Genomic DNA, 19,132 nt, shown 5'->3' with positions numbered 1-19,132 from the left:
CCTCAAGCCCGGGTAAGACGTTTTCCTCACCTGGCTCCTGCCTTTCAAAGACCTCTCCAGCCTTCGCCTGAATTGTCTGCTGAGGAACCTATGCAGGTGGACAGAATTCGGCTCTCCCTACAGGAGCGTTCAAGACGACAACAGGAGAACCTCTGTCTGTACTGTGCCAGCCCAGAGCACTTCATCAGTTCCTGTCCTGTCCGTCCTCAACGTCCGGGAAACGCCAGCACCTAGGCTTCTTGGGAGAGGCGTCCCTTGGTGTAAGTACAGCTTCTCCACGTCTGACTCTTCCCGTGCTCCTCAGCGCTGGCACCGGTACCCAGATCCAGGTTTCTGCCTTCCTGGATTCTGGCTCTACAGCGAACTTTGTGGATGCAGCCTTGGTCTCTCAGCATCACTTCCCGGTGGTTCGTCTCGAGAAGCCATTGTCCATTGCCTCGGTCAATGGTCAGATTCTCTCCGTGCCCATCTGGTTTCGCACGGAACCCCTGCTTCTGCAAGTTGGTGCCCTACATTAAGAGAGACTTTCTTTTTTTGTGCTGCCCCAAAGCACATCTGCTCTATTGCTGGGTCTCCCCTGGCTGCAGCTTCATGCCCCTGTTCTGGACTGGTCTTCTGGAGAGATTCTCCGTTGGGGTCCGGATTGTTCCTCACATTGCATGCGGGTCCTTCATCCACTGCCTGTCAGGACTTCTACGTTGTCTCACAAATCCCAGCAGAGACTTCCCGATCCGTATATGGACTTCGCAGATGTGTTTTCCAAGAGACAAGCTGAGACACTACCTCCACATCGTTCCTATGATTGCCCTGTGGATCTCCTTCCGGGTGCTACTCTCCCCAGAGGTAGGGTCTATCCGCTTTCTGTTCCTGAGATGGCTGCTATGTCTGAATACATCAAGGAGAATCTTAAGAGGGGTTTCATACGCAAGTCCTCCTCTCCGGCTGGTGCAGGATTCTTCTTTGTCACCAAGAAAGACGGCTCCTTACGTCCCTGTATAGACTATCGTGGGCTTAATAAGATTACGGTTAAAAACCGATACCCCTTGCCGTTGATCACGGAACTCTTTGATCGCCTGCGCGGCGCCAAGGTGTTCTCCAAACTGGATCTTCGGGGTGCTTACAATCTCATCCGGATCCGCAAAGGTGACGAGTGGAAGACGGCGTTTAATACCCGGGATGGACATTTTGAATATTTAGTAATGCCCTTTGGACTGTGTAATGCCCCTGCTGTCTTTCAAGAATTTGTTAATGACATTTTCCGGGACCTCCTCTATACATGTGTCGTGGTCTACCTGGATGACATCCTGGTGTACTCTCCGGACCTTGAATCCCACCAGAGACACGTACGCCAAGTTCTTGATCGACTTCGTGCCAACCATCTCTAGGCCAAACTGGAGAAATGCCAGTTTCACCAGCACAGTCTTCCATTTCTTGGTTATATAATTTCCGACAAAGGCCTCCAGATGGATCCCGCAAAACTGTCTGCAGTTCTTCAGTGGCCTCGCCCAGAGGGCCTCTGAGCCATACAGAGGTTCCTGGGGTTTGCAAATTATTATCGACAGTTTATTCCCCATTTTTCCACTGTGGTGTCTCCCATCGTGGCCCTCACTAAGAAGGGTGCCAATCCACGTTCCTGGTCTCCTACAGCTGAAGAGGCCTTCTCCAAGTTAAAGTCCGCTTTTGCCTCAGCTCCAGTACTCTCTAGGCCTGATACCAACAAACCTTTCTTTCTTGAGGTGGATGCGTCCTCCGTGGGAGCTGGAGCGGTCCTCACCCAAAAAGGGCCCAGGGGCCGAACTTCCACTTGCGGCTTCTTTTCAAAAACATTTTCCCCAGCTGAAAGAAATTATTCGATTGGTGACCGAGAGCTCTTGGCCATTAAACTTGCTCTGGAGGAGTGGCGGTATCTTCTGGAGGGTGCTCTTCATCCTGTACGTGTGTACACTGACCACAAGAACTTGTTATACCTCCAGTCAGCCCAGCGCCTGAATCCCAGGCAAGCCCGGTGGTCATTGTTCTTTTCCCGTTTCAACCTGCTAATCCATTTTCGTCCGGCTGACAAGAACGTCAAGGCTGATGCTCTATCCCGTGCCTCTGATGTGACTGGAGAGGAACCAGCTCCTCGGCATATAATTTCTCCGGACCAGCTTGTTGTTGCAGCTCCTGTTGATCTTCGGCAGCTACCTCCTGGCAAGACATATGTTAGACCTGCTCTTCGGAAGAGGATTTTGTCTTGGGGACATTCTTCCCGTGTGGCTGGGCACCCTGGGGTGCAACGCACCGTGGCCCTCATCTCCCGCTACTACTGGTGGCCTGACCTGGTCAAAGATGTTCGGGAGTTTGTGGGATCCTGCTCCTCCTGTGCCCGCAACAAAGCCTCTCGTCTCAAGCCAGCTGGACTGTTATTACCGTTGCCGATACCCAGTCGCCCGTGGTCCCACGTGGCAATGGATTTTGTCACTGATCTGCCTGTCTCCTTGGGCTGTACTGTCATCTGGGTGGTGACGGACCGGTTTTCGAAGATGTCACATTTGGTTCCTCTTCCAGGTCTTCCGTCTTCTCCACAGCTTGCCAGCCTTTTCTTCAGACATATCTTCCGGCTGCATGGTCTTCCGCTGCACATCGTGTCCGATCGTGGAGTCCAGTTTGTGTCAAAATTCTGGCGTTCCTTGTGTAACCAACTGCAGGTCAACCTTGACTTTTCTTCTGCCTACCACCCTCAGTCTGATGGTCAAGTGGAGAGGGTGAACCAGACTTTGGGCTGCTATCTCCGTCACTTCGTCTCAGCCCGTCAGGACAACTGGGCTGACCTCCTACCCTGGGCTGAGTTCTCATATAATTCCCTGGACTCTGGGTCTACTGGCTTGTCTCCATTCTTCGTGGTCTATGGACGTATTCCTCACCCTCCTCTTCCGCTGTCTACTCCCTCTGATGTCCCTGCGGTTGAGGATCTGCTGTTGGACCTCAACTCTATTTGGAACCAGACCCGCCAGTCTCTTCTGCAAGCTACAGACCGTATCAAGACCCAGGCTGATAAGAGGCGTCGGGCTCCTCCCGTCTTTTCTCCTGGTGAAAAAGTATGGTTATCTTCCAGATACGTCCGACTCAAGATACCTAGCTACAAGCTTGGTCCCCGGTTCCTTGGTCCTTTCGATGTAATCAAGCGCATCAATCAAGTGGCCTACAAACTTCCTCCTTCTATGCGCATACCGAACTCCTTCCATGTCTCCCTCCTGAAACCTGTCATCCTGAACCGTTTCTCCCAACAATCCCCTCCTCCTGCTCCTGAGGCGGATTCCCCGGACGTCTATGAGGTTAAGGAAGTTCTGGACATGAAGTTCGTGAGGGGTAAGCGGTTCTTTCTTGTAGACTGGAGGGGCTTCGGGCCTGAGGAGAGATCCTGGGAGCCCGAAGAGAACATTTTGGATCGGACTCTCCTCCAGAGGTTTATTGGGCGCAAGAAGAAGAGGGGGAGGCCGAAGGGGGGGGGTACTGTCACGGGTGCTCCCGCGATCGCTGTCTCGGATCGCGGGCGCACCCGTGTTCCTGCTGCTGCCCCCGGTCCCGGGTCCCGCTCACCTTCCCTGGCTCCCGCGATGTCCTCCCTGGCTCCCGCAGCTCGGCGCGTGCGTCCCCATCTCCTAGGGCGCGCGCGCGCCGTCACTCTTAGATTTAAAGGGCCAGCGCGTCAATAATTGGCGCTGGCCTGCTATAAGTTTCTTCCCCTTCCTGTGACCCTTGCCGGATCTTTGTGCCTCATAGCCTTAGAGAAAGCTTCCAAGCGAGTATTCCTGCGTTCCTGTGTTTTCCTGCGTTCCTGTGTATTCCTGCGTTCCTGTGTGTCTCCGCTCCCAAGTCCTGTGTTTCCCGTGTTCCTCCGTGTTGCTGTGTTCCTGTCCCCTTCTGCCTGGACCTCCTGTTGCTGACCCCGGACTTGGACCTGACGTTGCATCTCTGCCGCCTGCCCTGACCCTGTGCCTGGACCTGTCTACGAGATTGTCATCCGCTAAGGTACCTCGACCTCGGCTGCCACCGTGGGCTAGTCACTCCTGGGAACGACCTAGTGGTATCCTGCCGCAGCAAGTCCAACCCGCTTTGCGGCGGGCTCTGGTGAATACCAGGTGCCGCTAGGCTCCGGTTCCGGGTGTTGGCTAGTTACATCTCCCGCGGTGGTCCAGAGGATCATCAAGCCAATGTGAAAGAGCCCTTAAACTGATGCTTACATGATTTCTATCCTGTAAATTGTTAGCTGCAAACAGTGACAGTTTAGTATATATTCTGTGGTGAAGTAGCAGACAGTTAGTTACTACCTTCAGTTATACCTAGTCCTTTGTTACATTTATTGTAGTGATTGTCATCTTCATCACTATAATAACCATTAGGTCTTGTGATGAAATCATCTTGTTGCCATTCAAAATATTACTGTTTATTAATAACTACTTAATCTTTGATGGAGCCTACGACATATTTACTCTCAGTGCCACATTACTTGGAAAGTTGCTACTTTTGAATCTCCTTCAGACGTTTTCTTAAATTAGAAAGGCTATAGGGAGCAAAGTACTTTACACTGACATTTTGTTGTTTTTTTCACAACTTGGACAGATATGTCTCTTATGTGAGGGTTTGGAAATGTTTGTTGACCCATATATCTGGCTTTTCCTACTTCAATGCATGCATTTCTTCAGGGTAAGTACAGTAACAGGGATTAACTGGGCACCTTCTGAAGAGTTCATACCCTCTGCCATAGTATCTAGATAAACAGCAGCTGCTTGAGAAATCTTCATAGACAGATAACCCTTAGCCTCCGATAAGTGTGCATAATTATAGTTATTCTGTCTCGGATACACAGAGAGCAAGAATTTTATAATACTGTCAGTTACCATCAATGTCAACATGGATCAGTACTAATGGGGTTAATAGTTTATAAAACTGGGATTTAATATAAAACTGCTGTGAGGTTTTTACTTCCAAGTGAATTTTTCTCGTTAAAGGTAGTGTACTATGTCACAAATCACCTAACAAGAAAACAGCACACTGCAGTACATTTTATAGTTTTTATCTTTTACATATGCACCAGGGGGCATGGCCTCCACTGTTCTATTAGCTACATCAGTACTGCAGTGTGTTATGCTCAACAAAGTGAACAGATAATGGGAAAAAAAAATGTATTAAAAAAGGAAAAAAGTTGTAAAAATATTACGTATATGGTATAAACTATTGATAAAAACTAAAAATCATAAAACCATCTACCGTATATACTCGAGTTTTTCAGCCGAGTTTTTCAGCACAAAAAAAAAGTGCAGAAAAGTCTCACCTTGGCTTACACACAAGTCAATAATAAAAAAAAAATCTTACATACTCGCCCTCCGACGCCCGGATGCTCCACGAGGTTCCCAATCCTCGGCGCAGTTCCTCTTCTATCTTCTCTATCCTGTAGCAGCCGGCAGAGGCACACACTATGATGTAGTCACTGATTACGTCATAGTGTACATTGGCCGGCAAGTCGCGTGGACGCATCTCTGCCTGCTACTACAGCATAGAGTAGATAGAACTGCTGGGAGCCGCACCGAGGATCGGGAGCCACGTGGAGCATCGGGGTGTCGGAGGGTGAGAATGTAAGTAAATTTTTTATGTGCTGGGCAAACTGCGGGTGGGCTGGCTGTATACTACAGGGGCTGGCAGGCTGTATACTACTGGAGGCTGGCAGGCTGTATACTACTGGGGGCTAGCAGGCTGTATACTACAGGGGCTGTCTGGCTGTGTACTACATGGCGGCTGGCTGGCAGTATGCTACTGGGAGCTGTCTGTCTGTATACTACTGGGGGCTGGCTGTATACTTCTGGGGGCTGGCTGTATACTACATGGGGGCTGACTGTATACTACATGGGGCTGGCTGTATGCTACTGGGGGCTGGCTATATACTACAGGGGGCTGGCTGGCTATATACTGGAGACTGTGACCAATGAATTTCCCACCCTCGGCTTATACTCAAGTCAATAGGTTTTCGCAGTTTTTGGTGGTAAAATTAGTGGGCTCAGCTTCATAGTATCATGGTCATCATAGTCATCATAGTATATAAGGCCGGAAAAAGACGTAAGTCCATCAAGTCCAACCTTTAAGAATTAAATAAATGTTTTATCCCCATAACCCGTGAATTTTTTCTCTCCAGAAAGGCATCCAGGCCTCTCTTGAATATGTACATAGAGTCCGCCATAACCACCTCCTGCGGCAGAGACTTCCATAGTCTCACTGCTCTTACAGTAAAGAACCTTTATCTACGGTGATGGTAGAATCGCCTCTCCTCTAGGCGTAGAGGATGCCCCCTTGTCATGGTCACAGGCCTAGGTATAAAAAGATCTTTGGAGAGATCCATGTACTGTATGTTCGGGTATTTGTACATTGTAATGAGGTCTCGTCCTCTCAGTTTACCATCTTCCAATACCCCAAAGTCCTTTTCAGCTCCAGTTTTACCAACTAATTAACTGTTTAGAACATAATTATACTTTTCGTTTGCATAGCCCAAGTGCATAACTTTACATTTATCTACATTAAACCTCATCGACCATTTCTCTGCCCACTCCTCAAGCTTCCACAAATCCCTCTGTAATGCTAAACTATCAACCTCAGTATTTATTACTTTACACAGCTTAGTATCATCTGCACATATTGAAACTTGACTGTGTAAACCCACTACAAGGTAGCTTTTGTCTTTGAGAACATTGTCCCAGTCTATGCCTTTAAGGTCTTCCTTTAGTTGCTGAAAATTTGCCCTCCTGATTTTTAGTGTTTGTTGCCCCTCCACTAACACTCTTAGTAAAGCGTAATACAAAATCAATGATATTATGATCACTATTACCCAGGTTCCCCCCAACCTGTAGTTTTGATACCCTACCAGGTCTGTTGGTTAGGATAAGGTCCAGCAGTGCCCCCCCTCTTGTTGGCTCCAGGACTAGTTGCGACAGGTAATTGTCTTTTGTTGTTGACAAGAATCTGCTGCCTTTGAAGGACCTGCAGGTTTCTGCCCCTCCGTCGAAATATCTGGGTACTTGAAGTCCCCCATGATAAGTACTTCACCATGCTTTGAAGCCACATCCATTTCACTCTGCTGCCCCATTATATTAGGAGCCTTATAACTAACCCCTAGTAATATTTTATTATTCTTTTTCCCTCCTCTTATCTCCACTCATAGGGACATAGGCATTTGCGTCACCGATGTCATCTCGCAGGACAGGCTTGAGGCAAGAATTCACATATAAACAAACCCCTCCCCCTTTTTTATTTATACAATCCTTTCTAAAAAGACTATAACCATCTATAGTAACAGCCCAGTCATAGCTACTGTCCAGCCATGTCTCGCTGATACCCACTATATCATATTTGCGCTCCAACATTAAGAGTTCCCGTTCCTCCAATTTGTTAGTGAAGCTTCTGGCATTTGTGTACATACACTTTACATGGTTTTCCCTATCCCTTTTCCTTTTGTTCTTATTCCCCAATCTTAATCTAGCCCCCAATCCTCCCCCTATGACTCTCCCCAGCTTATTATCTACACTATCTATTTGCCTGCACTGTCTAGTTGCCCTCTCCCCTGGTCTCTAGTTTAAACACTTCTCCAACCTTCTAGCCATTTTTTCCCCCAAAATAGCTGCACCCTCCCCATTGAGGTGCATCCCATCAGCCCAGTTCTCCATGAACCCAAAGCCCTCCTTCCTACACCAACTTTTGAGCCACTTATTTATCTCCCTGATCTCCCGCTGCCTTTCTAGTGTGGCACATGGTACAGGCAGTATTTCAGAGAAAATTACCTTTGAGGTCCTTGCCTGAGCTCATGGCCTAAATCCCTGAAATTATTTTTAAGGACCTTCCACCTACCTCTTACTTTGTCATTAGTGCCAATGCGGACCATGACCACCGGTTCCTTACCAGCCCCTGCCTGTAATCTGTCAACCCAATCCGCAACATGCCGAACCCGAGCACCCGGCAAACAACACACAGGGGCTCATTTACTAAGGGTCCAAATCACGCACTTTCGTTGGGTTTCCAGATAATTTCTGATTTTCCATGAATTGCCCCGGGATTTTGGCGCACGCGACCGGATTTTGGCGCATCGGCGCCGCTTTCATGCGACAGAAATCAGGAGGCGTGGCCGTTGGACAATCTGTCGGATTTGGAAAAACCGTGGAATTTAAAAAATAATTTGTGTCGCAAGATCAGCACTTACATGCACCAAGGAGAAAAAGGTGAACTAAGGCGGACCTCAGCGCAGCAGCAACACCTGCTAAACATCGGGCACACGATCTTAGTGAATCCCGGCAGAACCTGAATCCTCGTCAGAGAACGTGCCATTGGATCGCGACTGGACCGGGTAAGTAAATGTGCCCCACTGTTCGGTATGTCCCCTCTAAAATAATGTAATAGATTTCAATGCCCTTTATGCAATTTGTGTTTCAGTTGTGTTTATTTTTCATTTACAGAGACATATGAAGGCTTGTTTTTCTACAGGCAGTATATCCTAGTGGCACTGTTTAATATTCAATTCCATTCATTTCTATCACATTGGAGACTTTATTAATTTTAAATGAATTTTTATTAATATTTTTATATGTTATGAAATGGCAACAATATATTTAACACCTGCAATCATTGTGAGCACTTATGGCTGGTTTAAGCGATGGGTATCTTCCGCATAATGAAGCAGACACCTGTTTTGTATAGCAAACCTGTAGCCTGTGAGCCCTTAACAACACTGTGACCTACTATTACGTCACATGTTGATAAGGAGTTAATATCTAATTTCCCCATAGCTTATGAGGATACAGTCACTAAGGAGAGATTTAGATATTTCATAGAGGTACATACGTTTTTAAATAGACTAGAGGTATTACACTGCAAATTGCTGCATGCTTTTACCATGATCTACATAAATTTTTTAACCAGATTTCACTCGTATTTGATGAAATGTTTCGTACTGACATGTGACTGAAATGTGTGCGCTGAAGTTGACAGGATCTGAGAGAAGTAAGAGAGCTTGTCAGATACCTCTGTACTATCATGGCTTCTGCAGACATGTTGAACCTTTGATGACCAAATGTCCTACATTGTCTAAGCTTGTAGAGAGATGGAAAAGACAGTCAAGTTTTTAGCACTCATGTCGGTCCACAGTCAGGTACTTAGATATTTGCAGAGACAACATTTTTCTAATTTTGGTTCTGTACATTACAGCAATGAATTATGAACACAACAATTTAGATAAAGTCGATGTTCAGACTTAAGTTTTTAGATTTAATTCAGTGGGTTTTACAAAATTATTGCATAATTATGTGAGGAACTAGAGAATTTTTTAAACAAAGTTCGTTCATTTCGGGGCTCAAAAGTAATTGGACAAATTAAACAATTGTAAATAAAATGTTAATTTCTATATTTGGTTGAAAAACCTTTTTTGGCAAACCAACAGGAGAAGAAAGAGATTGAAGGAACTTGTTTAAAGCTGCAGAAAGAGAGGGTTAACTGGTTCTCTTTATTTTCAGATTAGCTCTGCGTTTCGTCTTGGGATCAAAGCTTTCCTCAGCCACGCCTCTATGTGTACCCCCGTGTTTCCGTTTTGAAGACCCGCATATCTCCATCTTCTCTTGTTGGGTTTTTGGTCTTCTAATTGCATCTTGTCTGTGTTCCTAAAATGTGATACGTGTCATAAAATAGAATACGAGCTGCTCTTTGTATTCAATCCCCAATAAGAGGAACAATAGGAGAGAGTCCCTAAACTTATTTACCATCATTTACTTTGTAGGTTACAATCTACACTAGAGTTTTGAGCTTCTTGTCTCCCATTGTCTATCCTTTCCGACAACCTGCTCAAGCCCTCTCTTTAAGCTTGTCATGTGTACAACCTATTTCCCAGGATAGATTTATATATATGCATGCAATGGATGAAATGCATGAAGTCTTGAACTCATGGACATCACCAAGCATTGCAGTGTTTCATCCTTTTTAATGCTCTGCCAAGTCTTTATTGCTGTGATTTTTAGTTGATATGAATAAAGCATAGTACCAGAATGTCCTCCAAGAGCAACTTCTCCCAACCGTCCAAGAGCAGTTTGGTGATCAACAATGCCTTTTCCAGCATGATGGAGCACCTTGCCGTAAAGAAAAGGTGATAACTAAATGGCTCGGGGAACAAAACATAGAGATTTTGGGTCCATGGCCTGGAAACTCCCCCGATCTTAATCCCATTGAGAACTTGTGGTCAATCATCAAGAGACGGGTGGACAATCAAAAACCAACAAATTGTGACAAAATGCAAGCATTGATTGTGCAAGAATGGACTGCCCTCAGTCAGGATTTGGTCCAGAAGTTGATTGAGAGCTGCCAGGGAGAATTGCAGAGGTCCTGAACAAGAAGGGTCAACACTGAAAATATTGTCTTGCTGCATTAACTCATTCTTACTGTCAATAAAAGCTTTTGTTACTCATAATATGATTGTACTTGTATTTCTGTATGTGATAAAAACATCTCACAAACACATACAAACCAGAGGGCAACAGATCATGTGCAAATATAATATTTGTGTCATTCTCGAAACTTATGGCCATGACTGTATTCTGCAATCAGGGAGATTTTCTGTGTATACCTTATTTATAGTTCTGTATTGGATGTATGATGCCGAATAACTAAAGTGAATGACTGCAAAAAGAAAAAATTGGTTAATGATGAATCTCCCTCATGTGCATGTTTTAGAGGCTTAAACAAAGGTGAATTGTTTTAGTGTTCAAGCACTTTTTCTGTCATGACCTAATTTTATATGGTTTTTGCTTTTTCATAAAGCTGACAAAGGAGGAGAAAAAACTGACACAAGTGTGAAACTCCATTATAAAGGTCTTGTATAGCAAAATGTCTTATTTTAGATCACATAAATTTATGATGACTGTAGCTAGCTGATTCCAGTTTGCAGTCTTGCTTGAACAGGTAATTCCTAGTAAAGAAAGAAGAAACATTTCATGTTTGTCCTATCAGTCATATCTAAATCATTAAGGAGGAACTCCACATAAAAATAGAAAACTGGGCATGTGAAACAACCAGCTAAGCAAGAATACAAAACAACCATGTGCTATACCAAAATAACAATCTTTATTACACTTAATGTGCACAACAAATAAATGATATACACCAAACCAAAAACCAATAAAAACATTTAAAAAGGAAAAAAGATCCTCCATACAAAATACAAGGGAGGGTCGGGCACATGATAAGGCCCACCAAAACAACACCTCCCTACCCAGCCCCAAACCCTAAGCCTGTCCAGCTACAGAATAATAAAAATGACCGAGGGATGTACAACATAACAGCAGAATATCATAGAAACTAAATAATCACTATAGTTACCAAACAGGCCGGACAGACGGGGAAGGGTCTGGGAGAGCCCCACGCGTATCACCACTCGGAGTGGCTTCCTCAGGGGTAACTGGTGTATGTGAGTTACCAGATATATATACATGTGTGAATATGGGGAGTGGTAACAGGTGTGGAGCGTCCTGATGGTGTAGTCGCGCTCAGCGTCATCCCCGGTGTAGTGTGCATGCGTGCACGTCATGCCCACAAATCACATGACAAAGAGTCATGTGACCAAGATGGCGGCGCCCAGCGCTGTATTTGAAACACTGCATGTGCGGTGTGCTGATAGCTCACAGTATAAAGAGTGATATAGGTAAAATCTAATGCACGCTATCTATACTATACTGTCTGGTGTGAATAATTACTGAAAAGGTGTAAGCAGCTAGGTAAGTACAAATCCTATTTTTATCAATGAGAACACCAAAAGATGAGGCAACTTGAAATATAGAAGTATAGAAATATGAAGTATAGAGGACTTGTGAAACAAGGCTGGTCAATGATCAGAGAAGGGATCTGCAATAGGCGGCATAGGGAATTTGACAGCAGTATTATTAGAGGAAGGAAGCAAAAGAAAAGGGGCTAGAGACAGTTTATCTGTAGTGTATAAGGGCCATCACCTTTATTGTACCCACTATATCCGCCAGCTTGACTCTGTTTTATATAAGTTACAATTAAGTTTACACTTTTTTGAACTGGTAAGTGCCACTTATCCTTTCTTATTGTTGGATAATTTTGGAATAAAAACGTAAGGCCAATTTTAAGTTTATTGTATTCATTTCATTCAATTAAAACAAAAATGCTTTAAATTATGTGATATAACTCAAAACATTGTACAGGGAGTCCCATGTACAAAATAGGTTCTTTAGGCTTACTCTTAACCCCTTACCGACGAGCGTCGTAATAGTACGACGCATGTACTATTGAACACTATGCTAACGAGGCCTATGCACCTTACAACCCCTATTATCCTAATTATGCACGCCTCTATCGTGCTTATGCGGGCAGACTTGCAAAGCTGCATGTTCCCAGATTGATTACACATGAGTGTCCACAAGAGCTCAGTATTGTCACCAACTCTCAGAAAGGGGAAAGAGAGGGCGAGACGGGTAGAGCCGTGCATAATTAGATTAACCCCTTAATGACCGCCGTATCGGCTTTTTACGGCGGTCATTAAGGGTACTTTTACTGATGCGTACGCCTTTCTATTGCGGCGCATCAGAAGAAGATTTCGGGACACCGGGTCTCGCTGGCGCCGGTGTCGGGCTGTGATATCACAGCCCAGACCCGGCACTAACACTCGGGATCGGAGTTTAACCCCTTACACGCCGCAGTCAAGCATGACCACGGCGTGCAAGTGTGTCCCCCGTGGATCGGACCCCCCGGTGCACTCACCGGGGGATCCGATCCCTCCTGCCACTGCCCCGGGTCCCGACGAGTGACCCGAGGATGCAGGCTTCTCTCCCCGCCGGGTTCTGCCGTCCTGGCAGGACCCGGCTGTAAGTAACTGAGCATGCGCGGCATGCTCAGTTACTTACACTATACACTGCAATACAAGTGTATTGCAGTGTAAAGGCTTGAATAAGCGATCGGATGATCGGTTGATCAAGCCAAGAAGTAGAAAATGTAAAAAAGTAAAAAAAAAAACCCTTAAATCTTTTTATAATATAATTAAATAAATAAAAGTCCCATAATCTCCCCAGTAACACATAAAATGCAAATAAAGTAAATAAAACACAAAAACTCGTACATATTTGGTATCACCGCGTCCGTATTAATCTGTATAATAAATCTAAATCAATATTGAACCCTCTCGGTGAGCTACGTAAAAAAAAACTCGAAAAACTTCCCATAATATACAATTTTTCATCAAACACCATCACAAAAATGTTCTAAAAAGTGATCGAAAAAAGTTACATTCCCTAATATGATACGACTGAAAATAACAACTGTTTTCGCAAAAAATAAGCCCTCAACTAGATCTGACAACAGAAAAATACAGAAGTTATGGCCCTGAAAAGTTGTCAATAGTAAAAACAATGCAATTTTCTCCAATATTGGTTTTGCTCAGGAAAATTGAGCAAAAATAAGAAAAACTATATAAATGAGGTATCACCGCAATCGTAGTGAACCAGAGAATAAAGATAAAATATTAATTTTACGTTACGGTGAGCGGGGGAAAAAAATGCTAACAATCCAAAATAAAAATTGATGATTTTGTTTGTGTCCCCCTTGAAATAGTTAATAAAATCTCATGAATAAGCTTTAGACTCCCAAAATATATTATCTATTCATTGTGTCTCATCCCATAAAAAATAAGCCCTCATATGTTCGCATTACCAAAAAAAATAAAAATTTATAGGTCGTACAATGTGACAATACAAATCTGCTGTGAATGGCGCCTCCATTCATTCTATACTCGGCCGTGCGCCCGTACAGCAGTTTACCACCACATATGTGGTATCAGTACACTCGGGAGGAATTGGGCATCAAGCGTTGCAGTGCGTTTCATCATTTAATTTATTCTGAAAATGTCAGTTTTGGCCTAAATGAATGTATTTTCCAAAAAAATTCTATAGTTTCTAAATCGCAAGTCCATATTTTTTAACCCATGTGAAACACTTAAAGGGTTAATAGACTTAATAGAAGTTGTTTTACATATGTTGAGGGGTGAGCTTTCTATAGTGGGGTAATTTATGGGGTTTTACTATTATTTAGGCCTCTCAAAGTCACTTGAAAGCTGAGTTGTCCCTCAAAATTTTGGAGTTTTGGCAATTTTTATGAAAATGAGAAAAATCGCACCTAAAGTTCTGCACCTCATAACATCCTAAAAGCATAAAATATCGGAAGCATAAAATATCATCCCAACATAAAGCAGATATGTTAATGTTGATAATGTTAATTATCAAACTTTTTGGGTAGTTTTACATCTTGTCTGGAAACCAGAACATTTCAAACTTGGAAAATGAAGAATTTTTACAACTTTTGCCAAATTTTCACTTTTTTTCAGAACGAAACGCAAAACTTATCACTTAAATTTTATAGCTAACATGAAGTACAATGTGTCACGAGAAAACAGTCTCAAAATCACCCGGATAACTTCGGATACGTTCCGAAGTTATAACCAATTATCGTGAGACATGTCAGATTTGAAAAATCGAGTCTGGTCATTGAGCTGAAAACTAGTGTCGGTGATAAGGGGTTAATAGGAGAGTGCAAGAGACCCTGAGCAAGGAAAACAGAAGCACTTGGGCTCATTAGCATAATTTTTACTGGTTTTCTTGCAATTAGGCACCTTTCCTAGACTAAAGAGGTCCTTTATAAGCATACCGGCAGTCTGTTTGGTTTGAAATGTCTACCAAGTGGTTTCATAACTGTAGCTCCAGACAAAATATTTTTTTGTCCATGTGACAATTGGATTTTTAAAATTTTGTGCTGCCATGGGGACAAGAAATATCAATAAAGCATACTAAAGACACCTTAAAGCTGATTGCAGCCTAGGACTAAAGTAAAGCATCCAGAGTCGGTCAAGTGTTCTTAAGTCAGGGACCAACTGTGTAGTTATTGTGAAAATAATGACTGATGTACACCTTCGTATCCCTTTGTGTAAGCATTTTTTTCTGTTACTATCTTTCTTGACCATCTGGAGAAGTTTACTGTATTAATTTCACTCAAAACAAAAAACAAAAATGCTTTAACCCGTTAACGCTCAGCGTCCGATATATCGGACGCTGAGCTCAATGACTTAGCGCTCAGCGTCCGATATATCGGACGCTGAGCCCATGCCGGTTCAGCTCAAGATCTGAGCCGAACCGGCATCGGGAAACACGGGGTGCCGGCTGTGACTGATAGCCGGCACCCCAGTGTAACACCCGCGATCGGAGTTGACTCCGATCGCGGGTGCTTAACCCGTTAAATGCCGCGGTCAGCGCGACCGCGGCATCTAACATGCCTCTGGGGGGTCTTTCCCCCACGATCGGCCCCCCCGAACCGTTTTCGGGGGGCGCCGATCGTTGCTATAGCAACTCTGGGGTCCGATCTGGACCCCAGAGTTACCTGCAAGAATTGCCAGTAAGATGGCGTCTGTGACGTCATCTTACTGGCACAGTGCCAGCCTATGCAAGTGTATAGGCTGACACTGGTAATACTCTGCAATACATGAGTATTGCAGAATATTATCATGAAGAAGCAATCAGATGATTGCTTCTTCATGTCCCATGGTATAAAAGTGAAAAAGTAAAAAAAAAAATGTTATTCAATAAAAAAATAAAGTAATAAATCACTAAAAATGCCCAAAACCCCCAAAACATATAAAGAGACATATAACTAAAAAAAAAGTCTAAATCATAACACAAACCCCACATATATAGTATCACCGCGTCCGTAACAACCCGTAGAATAAAAGTAAATCATTATTGAACCCCCACGATAAACGCCGTAAAAAAAAACTGCTATAAACCTTCCAAAAATTATGATTTTTAGCTATTCAATCCCACAAAAAATGGTATAAAATGCGATCAAAAAATCATGTGTACTCCAACATGATACTGGTGCAAAGCACAACATGTCCCGCAAAAAATAAGCCATCAACCAGCTCTGTAGCCAAAAAAGTAACAATGTTATGCCACTTGGAAGACGGCAATACATAAATGACAGATTTTTCCCCACATTAGGGTTTTGTTTGACAAATTTAGTAAAACATAAGAAAATATATTCGTGTCTGGTATCCCCGTAATCGTATCGACCCATAGAATAAAGATAACAGGATTATTAGGATATACGGTGAACACCAAAAAAAAAAGAATAAAAAATCCAGTACAGAATTGATGCTTTTCTACTCCTGCCCTCAAAAAAAGTTCCTAAATTTTCAACAATAGGTGATACCAACCCCAAAATGGTAACAATGGAAAAAGCATCTCATCGCGCAAAAAAAATGGCATCACATGGCCCCAATAACGCAAAAGCGAAAATTGTATAGCCTTCAAAAGGGGCCAATGAGGAAACTAAAATCCTGGCAGCTGCAGGCCGCTCCTTCCCTTCTGCGTCTCGCTGTGCCCCCATAAAACAAGTAACGGCCACATGTGGGGGGTCTCTGTACTTTTAGTGCTAAATGAACGTATAAGGGAACAATTTGACCATTCTAAATTTCACCTCCATTTTGATTCAATTACTATGAAGATCTCAAGGGGTTAACAATCTTCGTAAAAGCGGTTTCTGATAGCTTGAGGGGTGCAGATTTGAAAATGGGTTGGTTATATAGGGGTTTTGATGCTAAATATGTAAAATTTCATTCAAAACTGTATTTATCCCCAAAATAGTCAATTCTGAAAATCCGGAAAAGCGATATTCTTTTTGTAAGCCGCGTGACATCAAAATAAATTATCCAGACATATCAAAAATTATGAAAATGTAAAGTAGACAAATGGGAAATGTTATTCAGCAACTTATTTAGGTGGTAAATCGATCTGCCTGGAAACGCAATGATTTTGAATTTCGAAAATGGCAAATTTTTCAAAAAATTTATCATATTTTCTTTTTTTTTGTAAATAAACGCAAAACTTATCAGCCAAAATTTACCACTAAAATGAAGTACAACATGTGGGGAAAAAACAATCTCAGAATCGTTTTGATAAGTAACAGTGTTCAAAAGTTATAACCATATAAAGCGACGCAGGTCAGAATCCAAAAAATCGGGCTGAGCCTTAACCTGCAAAATGGCTGCGTCCTTAAGGGGTTAAAGTGTGTAATATAGCTCAAAACACTGTCTAGTAATTGTGAAAATAATGACTGATGTGCAACTTTTCATTTACTGATCTGAAATCCGCTGCAGAGTACAGTATTCCTTTGTGTAAGCAATTTTCAGTTAATATCTCTTTTTGACCATCTGGATGGATTCTCTAGTTGAATAACCTTTCAAGCTAAGACAATTGTAGTTGGATTACTGTAGTGAAGCTACATCACACAAATGTATTTTACATTAGTAAAACAAAAACAAAAGTAATGTAAATAACACAGTAAAGCATAAACCTTTTTATATTGTTTATTTTTTGTAAATGTATGTCCTCCTCCTGGCTTTCGCATACAAATAGACAAAGTACACCTATGTAGAAATACAAAACAGTAGCATGAAGCTCACCCTTTCCAAGGTCTTGAATATTCAGATACTTTGAGGAGAAACAGAATGGAATCCCCGTGAATCCAGCACGGTAGGAGTGCTGTCGCGTTGTCTGCCAGGACCGCAGGTATGGTATGTAGACTTTAAAAACAGATGAAACGTGGCACATCCATAAAAACTTGAAGCTTTATTTAGAAGTAGATTAAAAGCATGGCAGTGTAAGACGTATTACTTCCTACGCGTTTTGAGCAAACTTGTGTTCTTAGTCATGGGATTGTAACAGTAAATCAAAATGAAACTTTAAAAGAAACATCAACTTTTTGGGGGGCATGTACATGCGTCATGTGATTCAATGCGTCAATGTGAGAGACACCAGGGGGCCGGAGCAATGGGCATGTATTGTATGACTAAAGAAATCTCAAGGGGCGTATATACTGAGTCATAGGGCGTATCTCAAGAGACGTGTGGAACACAGGAAGCAGGTAACTTTATAGCAACAAAATGTTTCTTCCCCGTATAATGATGCAACCCTTCATGTTTATATAAATACAGAAATGCTTTGGATAGTTACAGACAGAAATCGATCATGTAGCACAGTCTAAGTCTTGTTATAGGAAAATATCTACCAAGTCTAAAGAGTAACAAAAATACAAAAATGCAGTATATTGACATGGATACATTTTACCGATGGTAAGAATATAGTATATTAACATGAATGCATTTTGCTAATAACAAAAGACATACATATATTAGACATAATGTGATTAGATCCATTCATTACAAAGAAATAATGGATGTGCCGCGTTTCATCTGTTTTTAAAGTCTACACCTATGTAGCTATAAGGTTATATTAAAACCTAAGACATGGATTCCACGCACACTTTTCATGCCACATCTAATCTTTATATAATGTTAACTCCCTGCAGACTGCCCGCTGACGTTGCTTCTCCCTTCTACGCTCCTCACAGCATCGCCCTGAATGAGCACCATGCCGAGAGGAGCAGAGCTGGCGGCTCCATAGACTAAAGGGGTTAATAAGAGCTGCTGGGTCTAATTAAACCCAGTCCAGCTCTGATCAGAATCCCCAGTCATATTGATGTCCCATCTTACGGATAGGTCACAAATAATGTAATATAATTCTTTACAGAACAGGCCACACATGGAGAGATGCCCCGACACGTGTTTCGCTATGAGCGCTTTATCAAGAGGAGTAATTCTTTACAGGTAATGTACATTTTTTTATGAAATAGATTACTGGAGATATACCAATTAGGATACCGGAAGTGTGAATGATTACCATGCGAGTATGCTCAGGGTGTTCTCATCAGTTATATATAAAACATGCCTTCACATAGAAACTTCAGTCCGGCATAGTTGGAATATTATGTACTTTGATGCAAAGGTCTCTCTTTATTGACAAATGTGTTTTCCATTTACAAAAATCAATGTGAAAGCAATGGAATATTTATCAGGAAGTGTTTCATTTTCAAGTGTTTCTACATCTTTAGCTTTTCCCCAGTTATATCTAAAACTTGTTAAAGAATGAAAAATCTGTGAACCACTGATCATATAATGCATTTTTAAGTCTTCTTGTGGTTCAGGAATAAATTTACCATGGTGACGACTATCTAC

This window comes from Engystomops pustulosus, chromosome 8 (genome assembly GCF_040894005.1).
Source record: "Engystomops pustulosus chromosome 8, aEngPut4.maternal, whole genome shotgun sequence".
NCBI lineage: Eukaryota > Metazoa > Chordata > Amphibia > Anura > Leptodactylidae > Engystomops > Engystomops pustulosus.
The sequence above is the reverse complement of the archived record's forward strand: the minus strand, read 5'-3'. Positions refer to the sequence as shown.